This window comes from Carcharodon carcharias, chromosome 4, assembly GCF_017639515.1.
Source record: "Carcharodon carcharias isolate sCarCar2 chromosome 4, sCarCar2.pri, whole genome shotgun sequence".
In the NCBI taxonomy this organism is placed as follows: Eukaryota; Metazoa; Chordata; class Chondrichthyes; order Lamniformes; family Lamnidae; genus Carcharodon; species Carcharodon carcharias.
In genome coordinates, this window is record NC_054470.1 from 95,084,031 (window position 1) to 95,105,566 (window position 21,536).

A 21,536-nucleotide genomic window follows, 5' to 3' on the forward strand; every position below is an offset into this window, starting at 1 on the left:
AATTATGCAGAGATTTAAGTTTAACTCCAGAGTAAGGACACTGGGACAGTCCATCGCAACATATATAGTGAAGTTGAAACAGTTGACTGAGCACTGTGACTTCTGAGATACACTCAATGACAAGTTGTGGGACTAGTTGGTTTGTGGTGTTCATAATGACACTATTCAGCGCCATTTACTTGTAGAAGTTAGCATTAATTTGAAGCACACCATGGAAACAGCGCGAAGAATGGAGAATGCTGAGAGGGACTTGCAAGCCTTACAAGGTGTGCAACGTGGCGGTGTTCTTCATTTGGGGCAGAAACCTACGTGGTGTGAAAACCAGAGAGACAGCAGCGAAGTGAGAGACAGTCTCTGCTGCTCGAAAAATTAAAAGACATAGTGGAAGCATCTCAGCAGCGATTCACATCTTAATCTGTTTCCGATGTTAGGGGGTAACCATGTACCGGAAACTTGCAGATTTAAGGAGGCAGAATGCCATTACTGCCACAAAAAAATGGCATGTGATAAAGCAATGATGGGTGAAACCAAGACAGCCAATCAGACAGCAGACCAAGATGACTGAAGTGCACAATATAATAGAACCAGAAGCTGCTGATACTGATATCTATTCCCTATACAATGTCAAAGCAGTAAAAACTGAACCAATCACAATCACCCTTTAAGTGATTGAGAAGCCTCTATTCATGGAGGTAGACACTGGACCCTCAGCCACAGTGGTGGGAGAACTCACATTTAAATACCTAATTGAAGGTACCCAGCCACTGAATCTGGAGCAAACCTCGGTTCAACTGAAGACACACACTGGAGAGTCAATACAGGTTAAGGGGATCGCCACAGTACCTGTGTCCTATAGGCAACAGAGCAGCCCAGATTCCAGTGATCGTTGCAATAGATGAAGGACCTAATCTTCTGAGCCACGGTTGGTTACAAAAAATTAAACTCAACTGGTCAGAATATTTCAAGTGAGAACAGGGAAAGTTCCTGAGTTGATAAGGGGGTATGACAGTGTATTTTGGAATAAGTTAGCAGAATTGGAGGACCTTCACAGGATGCAAGGATCTCTCAGGTCCCACTGGAAAATCATGAAAGGAAACAAAATGAATACAGTGCCACTCTGAACAAACTGAAAAAACAGTTGGCAGAAAAGACTCAACAACGTTCAATGTTCATGACTAGAGGAGGAAGCCAAGAGATACAGGTAGGAGACAGAAGAGCTGAAGAATCAGCTGATTGAAACAAAAGAGGCATTAGAAGGAAAAGTCATGGAACTTTCCAAGAAGTGAGTGGGTAATGAAGACATGGTTAGCTCAACCACCGAACTGAACCAAGTTAAGATTACAACAGAGAGAAATTTGGCTGACAGTGAAATAAAAATGAAGGACAAGACAAAACACTGCAGCAAACAGAAGAAGAAAAGACAGAAATCAAATCTGAAAGGCCAATAGGCTATGTCTCCAGAACCCTCTCTGCAGCTGAGAAGGGTTATTCACAACTGAAAAAGAAAGGTTTATCAGCAATATTGGAATGAAGAAATTCCATCAGTGTCTGCATTCAGTGTCTGTTTATTCAGTGAGGATAAAGCCATTCTGCCAATAGCCTCAGCCAAAGGCTGAATTGGGCTTTGATTTTATTGGCACATGGGTACACATTTATGCACCATCCTGGTGTGCATATTGCAAATGAGACACATTCGCTTGTCTTCCGTTACCAGATAATTTTGTACATGCTCTAGTGCCACAAGAAGCTGTGCTTGTGTTGAATTTCTTGGACTCTTTGCTGGTCTGTGTGAAGCAAATAAGGAATTGGACAAACAGAACCAATTTTATCAGAAGTCTGAGAGCAGGTATTGCAAGAATGGTTGAATGCACCAGCCTCTGAAGAGATAAGACCATTCTATGCCCATAAAGCTAAGTTAAGTTGTCAAAATTGAATCTTCTTATGGGGATCAAGAGTTGTCATCCCTTTGTAAGAAAGAGAACCGCTCTTAACAGAGCTTCACAGTGTGCATCCAGGCATTTCGAAGATGACCGTGCTTACACGAAGCTATGTCCGGTGGCCAGGTATAGGCAGTGACATTGAAAGCATGGTCAGCAACAACAGAAGTTGCCCATATCAGCTCCACTACATCCATGGGTGTGGCCTGGTTGACCCTGGGTTACACTACACATAGGCTGTGTAGGTCCATTTTTAGGTACCATGTTTTTATTGATAACCGATGTGCCCTCTAAGTGGATGAATGTGTTTGAAGTTAGATCACCAACGTCATGTGCAAATATTGTAAAGCTGCTCCAATGTTTTAGTGTACATGGCCTGCAGGAAGTTATTGTTTCGGATAATGGTACTGTCTTCACTAAGACAGAATTTAAGAGAATCATGAATTTTAATGGAATTAAACACATTAAAACAGCACCATATCATCCCTCATCAAATGGGTTGGCAGAAAGAGCAGTGCAAACTTTCTAATCAGGAATGAAGAAGTTACCTGAAGGTACTTTAGAAACTCAACTTTCATGTTTTCTTCTCAATTATCATTTGACTCCTCACGCAACTACGGGTTCAACAGCGTCTGAATTACTGATGAAACGCCACCTTCATACAAGGTTAAGTCTGGTGTTTCCAAACTTTGAGGGAAAAGTAGAGAAGAACCAGAGTAGTCAGTAATTGAATCACAATACTCATAGCAAACCTTGAAGATTTGCCGTGGGAGATACAGTTATCATGCGGAATTTTGGAAAGGGACTAGTTGGGTTCCTGATATAATTGTCTCTGAAATTAGGCCCTTGTCATTCCAAGTAGAAGTGGAAGACTGGATTGTTCAAAAACATATGGATCATCTAAGGAGTTGAGAGACATTCCAACAACCAGCTATCCTGCCTGTAATTGATGTCAAACCTTCAATCCTCAGGTGCCAAATCGACCTAGAATCGACATAACTGATGTTTCTGTTGAATTACCTAATCCTGAACTGCCACTGTCTAAGGATGTCCCTGATGATGCAGTTGCTGATCATATCAACCGAGTGGGGTAATCTCAGGTGGTACAGCTTTGCCACTCTGACTGAATTAGAAAATCACCTCAGAGACTTCATCTTTACTCACATGACCTATGTATACATGTATTTGTTGTGGATTAAAATATTCTTTGCAAATAGGAAATGTAAAAAAACTAAAGGGGGACAAACTGTAGTGATTGTAGGGGAAGAATTTTCCCTCCTGTCAGGGGGGAAGTGCAGGAGTGGGCGCGTGCAGGCGTGCCTCCGACCGCCATTTTACGTGGGTGGGCCAATTAAGGCCCACTCAGTGTGATGTCGGCCAGGAAGCATTATGCACTCCCTGTGCGGGTGGGGGGATTCCCTCAGCTGAGAATGCTCTTTTGCGCATGCGCACGAAAGAGTGTATTCATCTCCCTGAGGCTAACAGGAAGATTGGCATCAAATTTAAAAATGGTCAATATACAAAAATAAAATTTCCCTGACATGTCCCCTCATGTGACACTGTCACATGAGTTGAGACATGTCCAGCACTTTTAATCAAACTTTTATTAAATTTTTAAAAACCCTCTTGAAACCTCATCCTGCCCATGGATGAGGTTTCATGCTTTTTCTGAAGTCTGCCAGGGCTCCCAGCTTGCCCGCCAACTTTAAGGTTGGACAGGCAGGTCTATTAATTACTTGAGTTAGTCTTTAAATGGCCTTAATAGGCTGTTGACAGGTCAGCAGGCGCACAGCTAATTTGGCTGCACCCTCGCTGACCTGAAAATTGAAATGACGCGAGGTGACACCAGGAGTTCCGCCCAGTGCCATCCCATGTAATTTTACACATCAGTGAGTGGGCTCCACCCCCCGCTCACCGACCTCAATATCCTGGCATAGGTATAGCCTTCCCTACTGCCTTTAGGGGTCATGTGATTGTACTGATGAATGAGCCCTAAACAGGGATAATCTTAGGGGCGGCATGGACCTGATTCAAACACGTAGCTTCTAAAAGAGCTCTGTAATGAAGTTATCTGTTTCAAGTAAGAAACTTGTCCAATGCATCAAGTTCATTACAAATACTGACAGTGCATTGACAGTGTGATGAACATTGAGCTTTGAGCCACATCACAGAAATTCAATCGTATTCTCACGTTCAGTCTCCGCCAGTGCGAATATTAAGTTTCTTTGTTTAAACCCGCCCCCTTTTTGGATACGTTTTTCACTCAATAGGAAACGTGCCTATGAGCTATGTAACTATCCAAAACATAGGAATAGTAGTCCTCTGGGACTTACACTTCCAATTGCTCCTGCTACAGTTTGTATTGTTGCGAACTCACTTTGGTTTATTTCATCTCCTGAAGGAGGTGAATGACCACAAGGAAATCTCTGAAATTTGTCCCTGATCTCTGAAAGCATTTAAACAAAAATTCCAGGGTATGAATTCAGAACTGTTCCACCCTGATGAGCTGCATTTTGTAGTTGAGATTCCCATTGTCCCAATAGGACAGATGCGATTGAATGGGCAGAAAATGTACCCCATTATGCTCAGCGAAGTACCTGAGCATCTTATGTCTATATGTACCTTTAAAACCTTTAATCCTGTTCAAAAGCAATTATTTTAAGAGTGTTATTGCCCTGTGAAATGTTCTCATTTATGATGTGTTTGCCAAAGGGATACTATAGCTTCATCACATTACGACTCAAGCTCTGAAAAAATGTTTTATTTTTAACATGTAGATAACAACTGAAAACTATCTGCTTTTCTGGTAGTGTTTAAACCACACTTTCCCAAGGAACCACTTTTGCAGTGATAAGGCCACTTTAAAATCTGATCTGCAGTTGTACTAACACAGTTGGATGAGCCTAACCCAATATCATTTTATATTTCATTAAAAGTGTTATATACGTGCTATAAAAATCTTAATGTATTATCATTAAATGTGAACCTCCTTAATGCTCAGATGCCTTTAATGTGAGCATAGTTGGAGACTAATAAACATTGAAACTAGTTTTACATTTGATTTCTTTTAATGTTGGTGCAATCATAATAAATATCTATTTTAATTTAGGAGATGACACATTTTATTTACTTAATATACTGCAATTTTAAACAGATTAACTGCACCCTGTTAAAAAACTTGCTATTAGTTAAGGCATTCCCCCTTGCTGTTCCAAACTCCCTCCTGTTCCATGTGACTGTTGTTATGTATCAGAACAATAGAAACAAACAGAGGGGTATTCTGCCTGTTTGAAACATCTTTATTAAATTTCCCCAGCCAAACAGACCAGATGAAGCTGTAATCCAGTTACTACATTTGGTTTTAACAAAAAATGATTTTGAATGGACCTTTGTGACTTTGTTTTGCCATTTTAATCTGGCGAAGGCACATGGAAGAGCTGGACTATCTTTCCTGTCATGTATATTTCATTGGTTTTGGATCTCAATGTTTGCATGTCCTACACTTTATGTATTTATTAGTTTTGACCCACACACAGAAGTGAATGTAAATCTTTTTAACCAGCAACAAAGTAACAAGAATAAGAAATGATTCAATAAATGTTCTCTATTTCAGTTTCTTATTAACAGCATTTAAAAAAAAAAATCTTGCCACTTCATATATTTTGTAGATCAAGAATTAACGGAGATGGGAACTATAGCCTAAAAATTCAATTGTACTGTACCTGTGGCACAGTTCATTATGACAGGCACAGAGTGGTTGCTCATTCTGCACCAGAAATGCCCACCATATTGGATTGGGTTCCTCAGTTGACATCCATGATATGCAGCAGAAGTTTTAAAAGTGCTTATACTATTTAAGTAATGGCCATGTGCTTCTTGTAGGATGATTTGAGAAATTCGTCCATCCATGCACCCAACCTGTCATGTGCTAAATACACCCAGCAACTAATGGGGGTTACAGGCAGCAAGAAGCCCTCCGTGGTGCTTTTTAAAGGACTCATCCAATCCATACAGATTAATTGGTGGTTTTTGCTTTTAGGCTGCTGGTAAACACCTGGTAATTCTGCCCTATTTTCTGCCTTCTAGGACAGGCACAACTTCTGCTAACAAGCTTTTGTTTGTGCTAGGTTGCATGAGCAAGAGATTAGGTTTGTTAGCACCCATTTTTTTGGATGCTACAAGTGTCTTTAAAGTCCATGGGGTGTGTACACAGTTCTGTGGGGGAGGGGGGGCATTGAGGCTTTAATTGTGCCACATCTCATACTGGCATAGGTGTTAGCCCAGGTGCAGTGAGCAGTGGCAGTACGCAGTACAGACAGAAGATGACAGCAGTCGATTTGTGGTATCATTTTGGAGCTCAGTGCTTTAGCCAATGACTTCTCTTAACCTCATACATGTTCAGCAGCAGAAAGGAATCCTCACCAGCACAATTTAAAAGGATCATTGACTGCTATCAGTTTAGTTGCTGGTTATTTCTTCTTATTCCTTCAATTCTACAAATATTTGGTGCCTTTTAATGTTGTTGCAAGTTGCCAAAATCTACAGGGTGCAGTGGGGCAGGTGCTGAGCAAGCTTTTACTGACTTTAATGTTTTAGCACAAACCAGTTGCTCCCAGATATGGTGCACTAGTGCACATTTCTCTTGCTGCACAGCAGGACAGGCAGAATGAACAAAGGCCATGCAGAGCATATCAAGCTACTGGAAGAGAGAGGAGGAGGAAGAGGTAAGAAGGTCTCCCAGCAGCAGGGCATATCTGCCCATGCTGTTCGATGAGCAATTCTCCTACCTGATTTTTAGCAAGGAGCAGTGTATGCAAAATCATTTTGGAGGTCCTCACTGAAATCCAACAATAGTTGCAGCCACAACTGCAACCTCAGAACAGGGCAAGAAATGCATTGCCAGTGGGTGTGAATGTGACCATGGCAATGGACTTTGGATGCATCTGGCTCCTTCTAGGCTGGAACTGGAGATATTTGCAGCATCTCATGTTTTCCTGTCCACTGTTGGAAAAGGAAGGTCACTGAAGCTGTCTTTCAAGGACAGATAACTATACTTCATTCTCTTTTGGCAGAGGGAAGCAGACAGAGTGAGCACATGGATTCAGGAGGAGTTGGGACTTCCCCGTGGTGCAGGCTGCCGTTGGGTGCAGGCTGCCGTTGACTGCATGCACATTGCTTTGTGGACGTCGCATGTCGACGCTGTCTTTTATTAGTACTGAAAGGGATTCCACTCACTCAACATCCAGCTGATGGGTGACCATAGGCAGAGAATCATGCAGGTGAAAGGCTGGTATCCTGGCAGCAGTCATGATGCCTTCATTCTGTAGCAGTCTGATCTGCCAGCAGCATATGAGCCCCTACAGCAAACCGAGGGTGGAAACTGTGCGACAAGGGCTCTCAGCTATTGGCTGATGACGATGGTACAGAACCCCTGCACATGTGTGCTTCAAGCATACAAAGCAAACCAGTTTTCCATGGAAAATGTGATAGAGCAGGCCATTGGCATGCTGAAATAATGGGCGGAAACGTCTGATCCTGTTGGTGGTGGGCATCATGGCAGGTGTGAGCAGACAATATGGTGAGAAGGCCAAAAATCGGTTTCACGTCATCATGGAACCAGTTTGTGATTGTCCACTCCACTGACAATGGTGGGCCACATTTCTGCCACTGCACTTTGGGAAACTAATTTCAATGCCTTAGCATCTCATTATACAACACAGCCTTGCAGCACAGGTTAGGAGAACGCCTGTGCCTCAGCTAAGAGCACAGCATGCAGCCCAGTTGCTGAAGCTGCCACCAGTCAGTAAAGAGAAGTGGGTGCAGAGGTGGGTGGGGTTTTGGACAGCCATGAAGTGCACTACACACTAGCCATCCAAGTGGTGGCCAACAGACTCCTGCATGCGTAACAGGGCCTTCAGACTTAACCAAGAGAGGTTTTAGCGCATATATGCTGTCAGGAAGATATAATAGTTTCCATCATGTTGTTGGAAATTATTGTAAAATAGAGTAATAGTGTGATGTGTCTATGTGTCTGTGTGTGTGTGTGTGTGTGTGTATGTATGTGTGACTTAACTGAATTAGAGGCAGTGAGTCTGGGTGCTTTGATGGAAGAAGAGAAGTTAGGTTTGAAATGCTTACTAGGTAAACATGGGGAAGTTTTAAAATGTGAAGTGCAAAAGAAGCATTTGCATTTTTGAACAAATGAAAGTGGCTTGAATTCAAAGGAGGCAGTGTAATGTATACGTGGCCAGCAGAAGTAGTAAGTGTGTTAATTTATTTTTCCCAAAGATTGCTAGTGGAGTTGGTACTATGGTAGATGTTTTACCGGGAGAGAGGTAAAGTTCAGCAGACATTGTGAAACAATGGAAATTTGTATTCAAAGAGGAAAATATGTATAAAGGAGAGAAGGCTGTTTGTAAGGGAGGCGGTTTTAAGATCCAACAAGTGTGAAAACCCTGCAGCCTGCATGTACCAAACTGCTGCCTCCAGGGACTAAAGTTAAGAGAGCTCACTTTGAATCTCACTGTTCAGGGTATCGTTTACTTTGCCTGTGTCTTTTAAAATCTGTGTCTTACTGTCGCCTTAAAGAAAGTGTAACTGGGAGTTAAATTAATTAGGGGGTTTAGAAGCTATTATAGTAGTAATTTGTAGACATATGTACATGTTTACAATCTTTTCTTTTATTAATAAATGTTTAATTTAGTTTTACCAAAACCTCTTAAGACTCAGTAGTCTTATTACTGAATTCAAAGCCTGCACCTCGAAACATACAAATTGAAAATTAATTGTGACAGTTGTTTCAAGTTTCCCTCTGGGTTTTGAACAGCTCATCATTTACCATTTGCTAAGTCATAAAATATACTAATGCATTAGTCTCTCTCTCTGATTCTGTGGGAGGAGAAAATCAGGACCATGGATCCTGGTGATTTAGCAGTATACCTCATGGCTTACATGGAAGAGAAGAAGAAGTGAGCAATGGAGGTGCCTAGCTCGGCAAAAGGAGGAGCGCTTCCCTCAAATGAAGGGATGGCAGGGCCTTCTGTGCACGCATCTGAAGATACACAGTGAACCATCACTCGTAGGTGCTTCGCTAGACCCAGGATCTAGACTGCGCATGTGATTCTGCCAGATGGACTGAGGACCAGTGTCGCTGAAGACTGTGCATGTCTAGGGAAATGGTCAGTCATATTTGCCACCTGCTGCAGGATTTGGCGCCAAAGGGACATGGAGGGCATCCACTGCCGGTGGTCATGAAAGTGACCTCGGTGCTCAATTTTTACACCAGTAGCTCCTTCCAGGGCTCCACAGCTGACCTGTGTGGGATCTCGCAAGCCTCCACGCACAAGTGTATCAAGGAGGTCATGTACGCCATCTTTGCGAAGGCACAGAACTTTGTGCATTTCAACCGGGACCAGGAAAGCCAGGAAGCAAGAGAGCGGGGATTTGCATAGATCTCTGGTTTTCCACAGCTGCAGGGTGCCATCAACTACACTCACGTGGCGCTTAGATCTCTATGGCAACAAGCAGCAATTATGTCAACTGCAAGAGCTTCCACTCACTAAATGTTCAGCTTGTCTGCAACCACCACAAATATATCCTATAGGTCTGTGCATGATTCCCAGGGAGCGTCCCTGATATCTTCCAGGTTCCAGAAAGGCTGCAGGGTGTGATCAACCACAGAGGACGTGGCTGATCACACCTGTGCAAAGGCCTCAGGCTGCAGCAGAGTGACGGTATAACGAGGCTCATACTGGAACCCAGACTTTGGTGGAGCAAATGATAGGCATCTTGAAAATGAGGTTCTGTTGCCTCGACAGGTCCGGTGAGCACTGCAATACAATCCCCAGAGGATGTCACGTGTCATCGTAGCTTGCTGCATGCTACACAGCCTGGCACTGGAATGGGTGGAAGACCTGGCTGAGGAGGAGATGGAAGAGCTGCACATCTCCCCCAATGAGGAAAATGTTGAAGGGGATGACAGTGATGAGATCCTCAAAGGCAAGGATGCTGGCGATGAGGCCATCACACAGGACAGATGAGGCAGGTGCTTAGGAGGCCCTCATAACCACAATATTCATGGAGGATGATGATGAGATGCAGTGAGGACAGTCCTGACTTCCTAACATTGCATGTGTGAATGTTTGACTCCCGTGTGGCTGATGGCAGTGCATATACCCTCAGTGCTCAGGCTTATGTCATAGAGATGCACTGAAGGCTCTAATAGTCATTAGATTCCAGGAGGATGATGACGACATGCAGTGAGGACACTCCATAGATCTTCACATTGCCTCTGTGAACGTCTGGCTCCTGTCTGTTTGAGGGCAGTTCGCTTGCACTCTGTGACGAGGGTCATACCATGGAGATGCAGCCATCAATCTTTAAATGCACCTGATCCTTTGTCAGCCTTCAGCACCTATCCCCATCAGGAACACAGTGTCACTAGTCACGGATACTGAAGAGATGGGGGGGCAGCCCCACCTCAAAGGTGCTGAGAGCACACAGAGAGAATGATGGAATCTGTGACACCTGCCCACAACATTCTGGCAGCAATGACAAACACCATCGATGTTCAGGCACCACTCATGTGTCCAGGGAGTGTGAAGCTGGACCATCACTTTGCTCTGAAGGCTACACATTGCACAGGGAAGAGCCCCAGGACTGAGACTGTCATGAAGAGATAATATCTATCATGTTATTGGAAATTATTTTTAAAATGGAATTTAAGTGGGGTCTGTGTTTTTGTGTTTGACTGTGTGTGCCTTAATTAGATTAAAGCCAGGTAGGCTGGATGCTTTGATGTATAGTAGTTGCAGAAATGTTTGAAGACTTCTGTGTGTGAAGGGAAGGTCTTTCCATGTGTACAGGGTGGAGTGGGTAAAATTGTTAAAATTTTAAGAGATACAGAGGCTAGTCAATCCTTAATGTTGTGGGATAATGACATTTGTTGTTCAGAGGGAGTATTGCGGGAGTAGGTGATAATAAGTGGGGTTCATGGAGATGCTGAACCTATCTTAAAGAGCAAATGGAAGGTAGGTGAAGTTATTGTTGGAGTAGTAGAAAATTTGCCCATTGCAGGAGTCCGATTCATTTTGGGTAATGATATAGCTGTGTCACCGATTTTGATTGATGCCTATGGTAGTTGAACAACCTGTAGAAGTGGTTTCAACAGAAGTATTGCAGAGAGAGTATCCTGGATTGTTTTCAGATTGTGTGGTAACAAGTTCACAGGGTCATAGGTTGAAACAAGATAAACAAGAAGGGCAGGCAGTTCAAAGGCAAGAAGAAGGTGTTTAAATTCAATTAGCTGGCACTGTGTTTGATAACATTGTTCAGGAGGAAAGACTATGGGACAATTCAGCTGAAGTGTTTAGGCCAAGGAGTTTAGTGGATTTACAGAAAAATGATTTGCAATTAAAATAGCGATATCAGAAAGCTTACTCAGAAACAGGCAAAATGTATTCCAGTTTGGTATTACCTTAAGGGTGATATTTTAATGGGTAAATACAGGCCAGATCACGTCTCACCAAATGAAAGCTGGAGTCAGGTGCATCAGATTGTTATCCAAGTTGGGTATAGAAATAAGATGCTGAAGATTGCTCATGAAATTCCAATTGGGGGGCATTTAGGAATTAGGAAAACAGGGGAAAAGATACAGAAGTATTTTTTTGGCCAGGATTGCATAGGGATACAGCCAAATTATGTAGAGCACGTCATGTCAGGCAATAGGGAAACCACAAGCAGTGATTAAGCCTGCACCTTTAATCCCAATGCTAACATTTGAAGAACCTTTTACCAGGGTCATGATTGTGTAGAACACCTCCCTAAGACTAAAAGTGAAAATCAGTACTTACTGACAATAATGGATGTGTCTGCCAGCTTTCCTGAAGTGATACCTTTAAGAAATATTACAGCCTAGAAGATTTTGGAGGAGTTAATTAAATCTTTTACAGGATATGGTTTATCTAAGGAAATGCAATCAGATCAGGAATCAAATTTCATGTCACGGCTGTTTAAGGAAATAATGAACAGTTTGGGGATAAAACAGTTGAAATCAACAGCTTATCATCGGGAGTCACAAGGAGCTTTGTAAGGATGGCATCAAACTTTAAAAACTATGAAAAGATCATAGTGTCAGGATTATGCACATGATTGGGATATGGGAATTCCATTCTTGTTATTTGCTATTAGAGATGCTCCTAGTGCATCAACTAGTTTTAGCCCTTTTGACCTAATTTATGGTCATGAGGTAAGGGGACAACTGAAATTGATGCATGAGAAATTGGTGGGTCAAAATTCAGAAACTATTCTCCTGGATTACATAACAAATTTCAGGGAAATATTGAACAGAGCATGTGGCTAGGGAACATTTAAAGACGTGACAACAGGTAATGGAAATGAAGGCAGACGAGAAAACTACCGCTCGCAGTTTTGTTTCTGGAGAGAAAGTACTAGTTCTGTTACCAGTACTAGGTGATTCATTAAATGCAAGGTTTAGTAGACCTTACAGTTTTGAAAAAGAATTGAAGTAAATTATTTAATAAATACTCCAGATAGAAGAAAGAAACAGATGGTGTGTCATGAAAATATGCTTAAAAAGTACTTTGACAGAGAATAGGAACAAAAAGAGGTATTAGTGATGGTGGATGATCAGGAAAGGTAGAAGTGCAGGACTCTGAAATTGATTCTCCTCCAATCACATTAAATAATGAGGGGGTGCTTGAAATTTTAAATGAAATATTGAGTTACCTTCAAAACAAGTGTCAAAGTGATTTGAAAAAGCTATTGCAGTCACAGAAACCTATTTGTGGGAATAAGTTGGGAAAGACAGATTTAGCTATACATGATGTGTCTGTAAAGTTGCATCTTCAATAAGGCAACAAGTACACAAAGAAATTAACTTCATGCTTCAAAATGACATAATTGAGTCTAGTTGCAGCAACTGGAGCTTGCCTATTGTGCTGGTACTGAAACCAGATGGAACCCAAAGACTGTGTGTGGACTATTGAAAGGTCAAGATTGACTGGGTGTTTAACAGTGAAGTTGTGTCTTGGGCTACTGGAAGATATAGATGGGGTGGTCAAATGGGCAGATAAGTGGCAGATGGAATTTAACTCTGAAAAGTGTGAGGTGATACACTTTGGAAGGAGTCATTTGACAAGGAAGTATTCAATAAACAGCATGGCACTAGGAAGTTCTGAGGAACAAAGGGACCTTGGCATGTGTGTCCATTGATCCCTGAAGGTGGAGCAGCATGTTAGTGGGGTGGTGAAAAAGGTTTATGGGACACTTGCCTTTATCAATCGAGGCATAGATTACAAATATAGGGAGGTCATGTTGGAGTTGTATAGAATCTTGGTGAGGCCACAGCTGGAGTACTCTGTGCAGTTCTGGTTGCCACATTATAGGAAGGATGTGATTGCACTGGAGGGGGTGCAGAAGAGATTCACCAGGATGTTGCCTGGGATGAAACATTTAAGTTATGAAGAGAGGTTGGATAAACTTGGCATTTGTCGCTTGCCATTTCAACACACCACCCTGCTCTCATGCCCACATGTCCGTCCTTGGCCTGCTGCAATGTTCCAGTGAAGCTCAATGCAAACTGGAGGAACAGCACCTCATCTTCCGACTAGGCACTTTACAGCCTTCCGGACTGAACATTGAGTTCAACAACTTTAGATCATGAGCTCTCTCCTCCATCCCCATTCCCTTTCTGATCCCCTTTTTCTCCAATAATTTATATATATATTTCTTTTCCCACCGATTTCCATTATTTTCAAATGTATTTCCATGCATTGTTTTATCTCTACCTTTTAGCCTATTTTGATCCCTTCCCCCACCCCACCCCTACTAGGGCTATCTGTACCTTGCTTGTCCTGCTTTCTACCCTTAATGTCACCTATTAGCACATTTCTTAGCTAATATCACCACCATCAACACCTCTTTGTCCTTTTGTCTATGACATCTTTTGGAAATCTCCACATATCATTGGCCCTCTATCCAGCTGTACCTGTCTCCCTCCCCCCCACCCCTTAAACCAGCTTATACCTCACCTCTCTTTTATTTGTCCTTAGTTCTGTTGAAGAGTCATACGGACTCGAAACATTAATTGTATTCCTCTCCACAGATGCTATCAGACCTGCTGAGTTTTTCCAGGTATTTTTATTTTTGTTTTTGCATTGGATTTCCAGCATCCACAGTTTTTTGCTTTTATCTTTGGGTAGACTTGGGTTGTTTTTGTTGGAGCAGGGAAGACTGAGGGGCGACCTGATCGAGGTGTATAAGATGATGAGGGGCATGGACTGGGTGGATAGGGAGCAGCTGTTCCCCTTAGTTGAAGGGTCAGTCACAAGGGGACATAAGTTCAAGGTGAGGGGCAGGAGGTTTAGGGGGGATGTGAGGAAAAACTTTTTTACCCAGGGGGTGGTGACAGTCTGGAATGCGCTGCCTGGGAGGGTGGTGGAGGTGGGCTGCCTCACATTCTTTAAAAAATTACCTGGATGAGCACTTGGCATGTCATAACATTCAAGGCTATGGGCCAAGTGCTGGTAAATGGGTTAGGTATGAAGGCCAGGTGTTTCTCACGTGTCGGGGCAGACTCGATGGGCCGAAGGGCCTCTTCTGCACTGTGTAATTCTGTGAATGTGAAGGTGACAAAAGCAGATTCATATTCTATACCACGGTTGGAAGATTGCATTGAGAAAGTGGCACAATTGAAATTTATCATAAAGATTGACTTGCTAAAAGGATATTGGTAGGTACCATTGTTGAAAAAAAGGAGAAATTGGCTTATGTGACACTGAATGGGCTATATCAGTTTAAAGTCATGCCATTTGTATGAAGAATGCACCTGTGACATTTCAAAGACTGACAAACAAAGTAATTGCAGGTCTAAACAATTGTGCTGTTTATACTGATGATCTGATAGTTTTCAGTCAGTCATGGAAGGAGTATTTACAGCATCCGGAAGAATTATTTTTTCAATTACAAGAAGCTAAACTTGTCTAAAATGAATTTTCAAAAGCACAAGGTATGTATCTAGGCCATACCATTGGACATGGTGAGATGGCTCCAAGGGGTCCAAAAGTCAAGGCGATTGTAGATTTCCCAGAGCCTACAACAAAACAAAAAGTTTTGAGATTTCTGGGCATGAGTGAGTTTTACTCAAAATATGTACCAAATTTTAGCAGTGTGTTTGCTTCACTGACTGAACTATTAAAAAGGACAAGAAGTTTCAGTGGACATTGAAGTGTCAGAAGTCATTTGACAGTTTGAAAACTGAATTAACTATGATACCAGTTTTGGCAGTTCCCGATTATACCAAGCAATTTAGGTTGGCTGTTGATGTGAGCAATATAAGCACTGGGTCCCTACTGTTACAAGAGGATGACATAGGAATTGAAAAACCGATCGGGTATTTTTCACATAAGCTGAATGTACAACAGAGAAGATGTTCAATGATCAATAAAGAGACCTTGGGATTGGTGTTAGTATTGCAGCATATTAAAATTTATGTTTCAAACAATTTGTCAGAAACAATTGTTTATAGAGACAACAATGCTTTGAAGTTTTTGGATAACTTTCAAGACAAAAGTGCAAGGCTTTTCAGGTGTTGTCTATTATTACAACCATTTAGTCTACAGATTATACATGTTGGTGGTAGAGAAAATCTGTTCCCAGATGCGTTATCAAGAGTTTGAAGCTTGAGGGGGAAATTGAACATTTTAAAAAACACCTGGACACTGGATTGGAGTGATTTCTATTGATACCAAGGACTTGTGTGTGTATATAGTTATGTTAATGCATGCATCTGGTAATGTAATAGTGTAATAAGTATAGGAGATAGCATTAGTTGGGCTATTATAAATGAAGCTGTTTTTTAAAATTAAGATGGTTCATTTTTCGATAAGGAGGGGAATGTCGTGAAGAAATACTAATGTCTATAATCTTATTGGAAATTATTTTTAAAATGGAATTGTAGTGAGGTCTGTGTCTATGTGTTTAACTGTGTGTGTCTTAATTGGATTAAATTCAGCTAGTCTGGGCGCTTTGATGTATAGTAGTTTTGAGGTGCCAATTAGGTAAATGTAAGGAGGAAAAGGTGACGTGTAAATTTGCATTTGTTGAATAAAGAATTCAAGAGTGGGAATAAAAGCTTGCATCCAGCTGGGAGATGTCAAAGAATATAACTAATAAAATTAGTGGGATAAAAATGTTATTGTTAGAAGATGTGAAGAAAAGTCTAGTGATACCGTGGAAAATTTACATTCAAAGGGGAAGCCAGGTATAAAGGGGGAAAGGAGATTGTGTAAGACACAGGCATTGAAGAACTAACCAGCCTGTAAGCCTCCAACTGTGTCTGCAAAGGAACCTCATTTTGCATTTGTAAGGTCAAATGTGCTTTGCCTGATGTCTGTTTAAAGTCTATGGGTTATTATTACCTTGGTGATGAATTACCTGGGAGTGATTAATTTGGGGATGTGTGTAAAAGTTATTATGGTAGTAATTTGTAGACATGTGGATGTGTTTAATTTGTTGTAAATTAATAAATGTTTAATTTAGTTTTATATAAGAAACCTCTTGAGGCTTGGTGGTCTTATTCCTGAATTCAGAGCTGCATCTCAAGCATACCAATTGAAAATAACGGTTATGACAGTTGATCAAGTTTCCCTGTGGGATTTAAGCAACTCAGCCTTTCCCAATTGCTGTGTCATAGCGGAGACACCTGCCTTTATCTTGTGCAGGAACCAAGGTTTCACATCTGAGTGACATGAACACTGCTCATCATAACAAGGAACGATAAGCAAGAAGACATTCTTGGGAGCTTTTTTACAATAGTGAACATTATGGACAACTGATTAACACCCAAGTCCAGCTGTGCAGCTACATCTTCTTAACCTTCCTAACCCTGCCACTACGCCTTGGTGCTCCCCCAACATCCACAGCTGAGGTGGAGGTAACCTGCTGACTGCGACACCCTGTCCGTGATGATCTTAGCAGGCATCCTCTGGAGGGCCAAGACCTGGAGGGCCCCGTCCTGCTTTGGATGTCCTGCTGTGGACCAGGTACACCCCCCCTTGGCCTGTGGAGCTGGAGCTGCGGGTGTCACAGCAAGAGGGGATTTGGTTCTGCAGGACCTTCGCGGAGTCACCTGGGTGGATGGCCCCAGGGTGTTGAGCTGCTGGCTCGCCTCCCTATGGGTGCACGATGTCCCCTGGCTGACTCCTTGAGGAGAATGGGGAGCTGGAGTGAGATTGAGCTGTCCTGCACCCCTCTTGCATTGACAGTGTTGGAGGTCAACTATGGTATCAATGATGGAGTTCAGCTTGTGCAGCAGTGCAGGACTCATGTGCTTGTCCAAGGTCTCCATGGAGGCTGCCATCCTGCCACAATGCATGGCATGCCGGCACTATGACCTCAGACTGCAGATGGACAGACTCCCCCATCATCCCTTGCAATCTGAGGAATTCACCAGATATCCCTTCCTCATGTTCCCAGGATTGTCTTTGCAGCTCCACCAATTGATTGAGAACCGAGTCCAGAGGCTTGTCATTTAACTGGGACTCAGCAGATTCCTTGCCTCCAACAGTCCTCCAAATGTTGGTGACCAGCAACGTCCCTGCCTCTGTCTTTGGAACAGATTGTGTAGTGTGCTCATCAGATTAGGACCCTGATGCTACTCTCATCTAGGTCCCACCGAGGTGTGTGTCGCTGTGCTGGTGGAGGGTATGGATGAGCTCCATGACAGTTCTTCATTGGTGCTGCCCTCAGTGTCCTCATCTGAGGTGCTCTCAGCGCTGGGATCAAGGTCCTGGTTGCCTGAGTGTGACATGTTAGATGTCCCTAGGAGAGAAAGTGGAGATTATTGGTGCTTGACAGCCATGTTAAACACAGAACAATGTACTAAGAGTACCAGCGAGAGAGGGAATCATGTGGTGCAGGATCATCACATGGGTAATTGCCGCCGACCTCACTGTCTCTGCAGGAGCGGTCAACATCCTCTACAGTCAGCTCCAATGCTTGACTCCTGAATGGAGTGAGGACCTTGATGTTCAGAACTTCATTCCCGGCCTGGGACCTCTCCTGGCAATTGTGGGCGACCTTGTCCTGCCTAAAGATAGATGGAGAGTGCATCACCAGGGCTCATGCCAGATGAAATGAGAAGGATGCCAGGCAGGTGAGTGTGCTGAGTGTAGCCATGGATGGGATGAGGAGGCAGTCTCCAGAGGAGACAAGGCCAGATGGAGATGTGAGGCTGTGTGTCAGAGAATGAGTGGTGATGTCCCTTCAGCTGGCAGTGAGTGAGGTGCTAGTGAATGTGTGATGGGTTGTGAGTGGGTGAGTTAAGATTGATGAGATGGTTGCCTTACCCTGGTGCCATGGATGAGATCATTCATCTGTTTTCTGCACTGGATGGCCAACCTCTTGTATGCAGCATTGGCACTGACCACATTTGTCACCACCTGCCAAGTCAGGGTGGTAAACTGATGGACCTCGTGTGGCCGGAGCAGGGTTTGAGGACTTTGTGGCATCCAGAAGGTGGCCCTGGGATGCATCACTGAATTGGGGGGCTGCACTCTTCTTGGCTCTGGGGCCATAACTTCCATGGAGCAGTCCTGGGCCGGAAGCATTGAGAAGTGTGCATGTGGTTGCATGTTAATTATGGTGCCCATCGTGAGGCAGTGACGAGGTAACAGCATAGCAGGCCAATCAGAGGCCTGCCACCAGAAAAGCGGCGTGTTTACCGTGACTACATAATTTACGAGGCGGGCAGTGCATGATACGGCATGAACACTCACCATTGCAGCCAGCGGGTAAAACATCTTTTTTCACGCCTACCACTGCACTTCGTGCATATCTGGGACAATTCTGTGCAATGTTTTCACTGCCTGGGCATTTCTGGAGGAGCCTTGTGGTACTTGGCTGAGCTGCACAGCCTCACCATCATCAGGCAACTGCCACTAGTATGTTGAGGAGCTGGGAAGCAGAAGGAGGAAGAAGAAGAAGAGAACGCAGAGGCAGGGAGGAAACAACTGGAGACAGCTACTTTTTCCCTATGAAGAAATCATTCGACCACAATACAAATAATGCAACTCCAATTCCACAGTCATGATGGTAACAGTCTGAACCTGAGTGACAGCAAGCTGAGATTGCATTACTTCAGTCAGAGCTTCCACTGCAGCATTCAGACATTGGGTGGCTGCTGCTTGTGTTGCAATGGAAGCTGAGACATTGGCCATCAGAAGCTGCACCGTAGTTGGGTCCACAAGTGTGCTTTTATTATCAGGCTGAAAAGAATGAACTCTGCTCAAAGCCTTTTCTCAAATTGGTGCTGGACTCCTCCATACTTCTTGCCAATGACAACATGCTTTTTGGCAGGCTTCCCAATGCACCAAACATTTTGTTGTCCATACCCATCAGGGTTCTTCTGTAAGTTACCTAAGTGCTCACCTGAGCTCCCTGCAGTGAAAGCTTATCCTCCAACAAACTGGCATTTGCTCCATCCTTGTATCTTTCCCGAGATGCAGCCCACTCATGCTCAGCATCTCATCACATGCAAACTCTGTCCTCTAAGATACCAGCAGTGTCACTTTTGGAGCTGACGGATGCTGATGTGAAATCAAGTGATGGCGCTATGCTTCCATCATCAATCTCTTTTTGGAGTTCCTCCACAGCCTGAGCAGGTTGCATCACTGGGGTATCTGAAAAGAAAAAGGCACAAATGTTGGACTGTAGTGTGGACCGAAGTGGAAATTAAAATCTACAGCTTGCAAATCAAAAGAGAGTGTAGGAAAAATAAAATAAGAGATGGAAAATGGTGCAAACCAGAAATGGAAAATTCCAGAAATGCAATAGGCCTTGAGCGCTTAGAGATGCAAGAAGGAGGATTAGCTATGAAGATGATGTCTTCATCAATGATTTCAGCCCTGTCACTGGCTGTGGCCTCAGCAATAGACATCTCAATAATGGCTAGCAACAACTCCTCCATGGCAGTTAGGACATGCAGACATGATTGTTCTCTCCAGTTAACTACACTGCCTCTGATGAAGTGTCATTATCAAGCTGAGACATGAACTGTTTCTCTCCACAGTTGCTGTCTTAGCTGCTGAGCATGTCAGCATTGTCTGTTTTTACTTCAGATTTCTAGCATCTGCAGTATTTTGCTTTTGAACTACTCTGCCTTTTATTTGTCTTTCAAGAGAAAGGGATGTGTGCCAATGTGTTTTGTGCGATCTGTTTAGCTAATGTAGCTATCATGTTTGAATAGCCAACAATGTGTGTAAGCTGTGAGATGTGGATGTGAGACTTGTAACAGTACTGAGTGTGTGAGTGCTGGTTGTGACTGACAGAGATTGTTGATAGGTGAGTATTGGGACTGTGATGATTTCAGCAGTGGCCAAGGCTAATGGTACAATTGGTAGAATATGGCATTTGGAGGGAGGATGTGATCACATTAGACAGGATCCAGAGGAGACTTATGAGGTTGGTGCCAGAAATAGAAATTTCTGGCTATGAGGAAATATTAAATAGGCTGGAAATGTTTTCTTTGGATCAGAGAAGGCCAAGGGGAGATTTAACTGAGGTGATGCCCAAATAAAGAAGGACTTATTTCTCTTAGTACACTCAATAACCAGGCGGCATAGATAAGGAAAAATGTTTACACTCAGAGGTTGGTGAGGATTTGGAATTCACTACCTGAGATGGAGGTAAAGGAAGAAACCCTCATGGCATTTAAAAAGTACTTGCTTGTTCATTTGAAATGCCATAACCTACAAGACTATAGACCGTGAGCAGGAAAGTGGGATTAGGATGGATAGCTCTTTTTGGCCAACACAAATGCAATGGGCCAAATGGCTTTCTTCTGTGCTGTAAATTTCTGTGATTCTATGATCAGCCCACTGATCGCATTTAGCATTAGCTGAAGCCATGGAAAAGGCACAGGCTTCTTGCCAATTGCATCAGACAGCTTGAACAGACTTCCATTATCTATATCACACTGGGTGATAGACTCTGCATTGGTGCTTGAAAAGGATTAAGCAAGTGATGATATATCTTCAGGAGGGATCCTCCCCCACTGTAGTCATGGTGCTTGCAAGGCCTCACCTGGTCGATGATACAGATGAAAATTGGCCCCAGTATAGCTAACCCATAATGCGCTTGATCCAGGTGTCCTGAGTGACAATGGTAGGTGACAAAATTGGAAACATGTTCCATTCCCCAGGACTGATATCTCACATCAATCTTTAATATAATAATCAAGGAAGTAAATTGAAAATTAGTTTGTATGATTCCCTTAAAATGTTACATTCAAAAAAAATATTTACAGTAGCAACCATGTCTAAAACAAGGAACCAGACTAATGTGTAAAACACAATTTTTCTTAAGAGATTCAATGAACATTTATTAAAATGGTTACAGACCACTGTACCGAAATATATCACCTCTTCTTGGAATCAGTTAAAAGGCTATGGAGCATAATTAATCACACAAAAAAAAACCTAACCACACATTGTAGTATATTATTGATTAATCCTAATTTCCTCCAGGCACAGGGCTTTCAAAGCTTCCTGTCAACTCAGTACTGCAAACGTTAAGTCATGT

The 21,536-nt window shown here is 42.9% G+C and overlaps 1 long non-coding RNA gene across 1 annotated transcript in view; it reads right to left on the reverse strand.

Moving 5' to 3' along the window:
• Positions 1-14,817: 14,817 nt before the first annotated feature.
• Positions 14,818-21,536, reverse strand: part of LOC121277490 — a 30,731-nt gene continuing 24,012 nt past the window's right edge. The window contains exons 2-3 of the long non-coding RNA XR_005942888.1: positions 19,386-19,636; positions 14,818-15,048 (exon numbers count right to left, since the gene is read on the reverse strand). This is a non-coding gene — a long non-coding RNA (uncharacterized LOC121277490). The remainder of the gene's footprint in view (positions 15,049-19,385; positions 19,637-21,536) is intronic.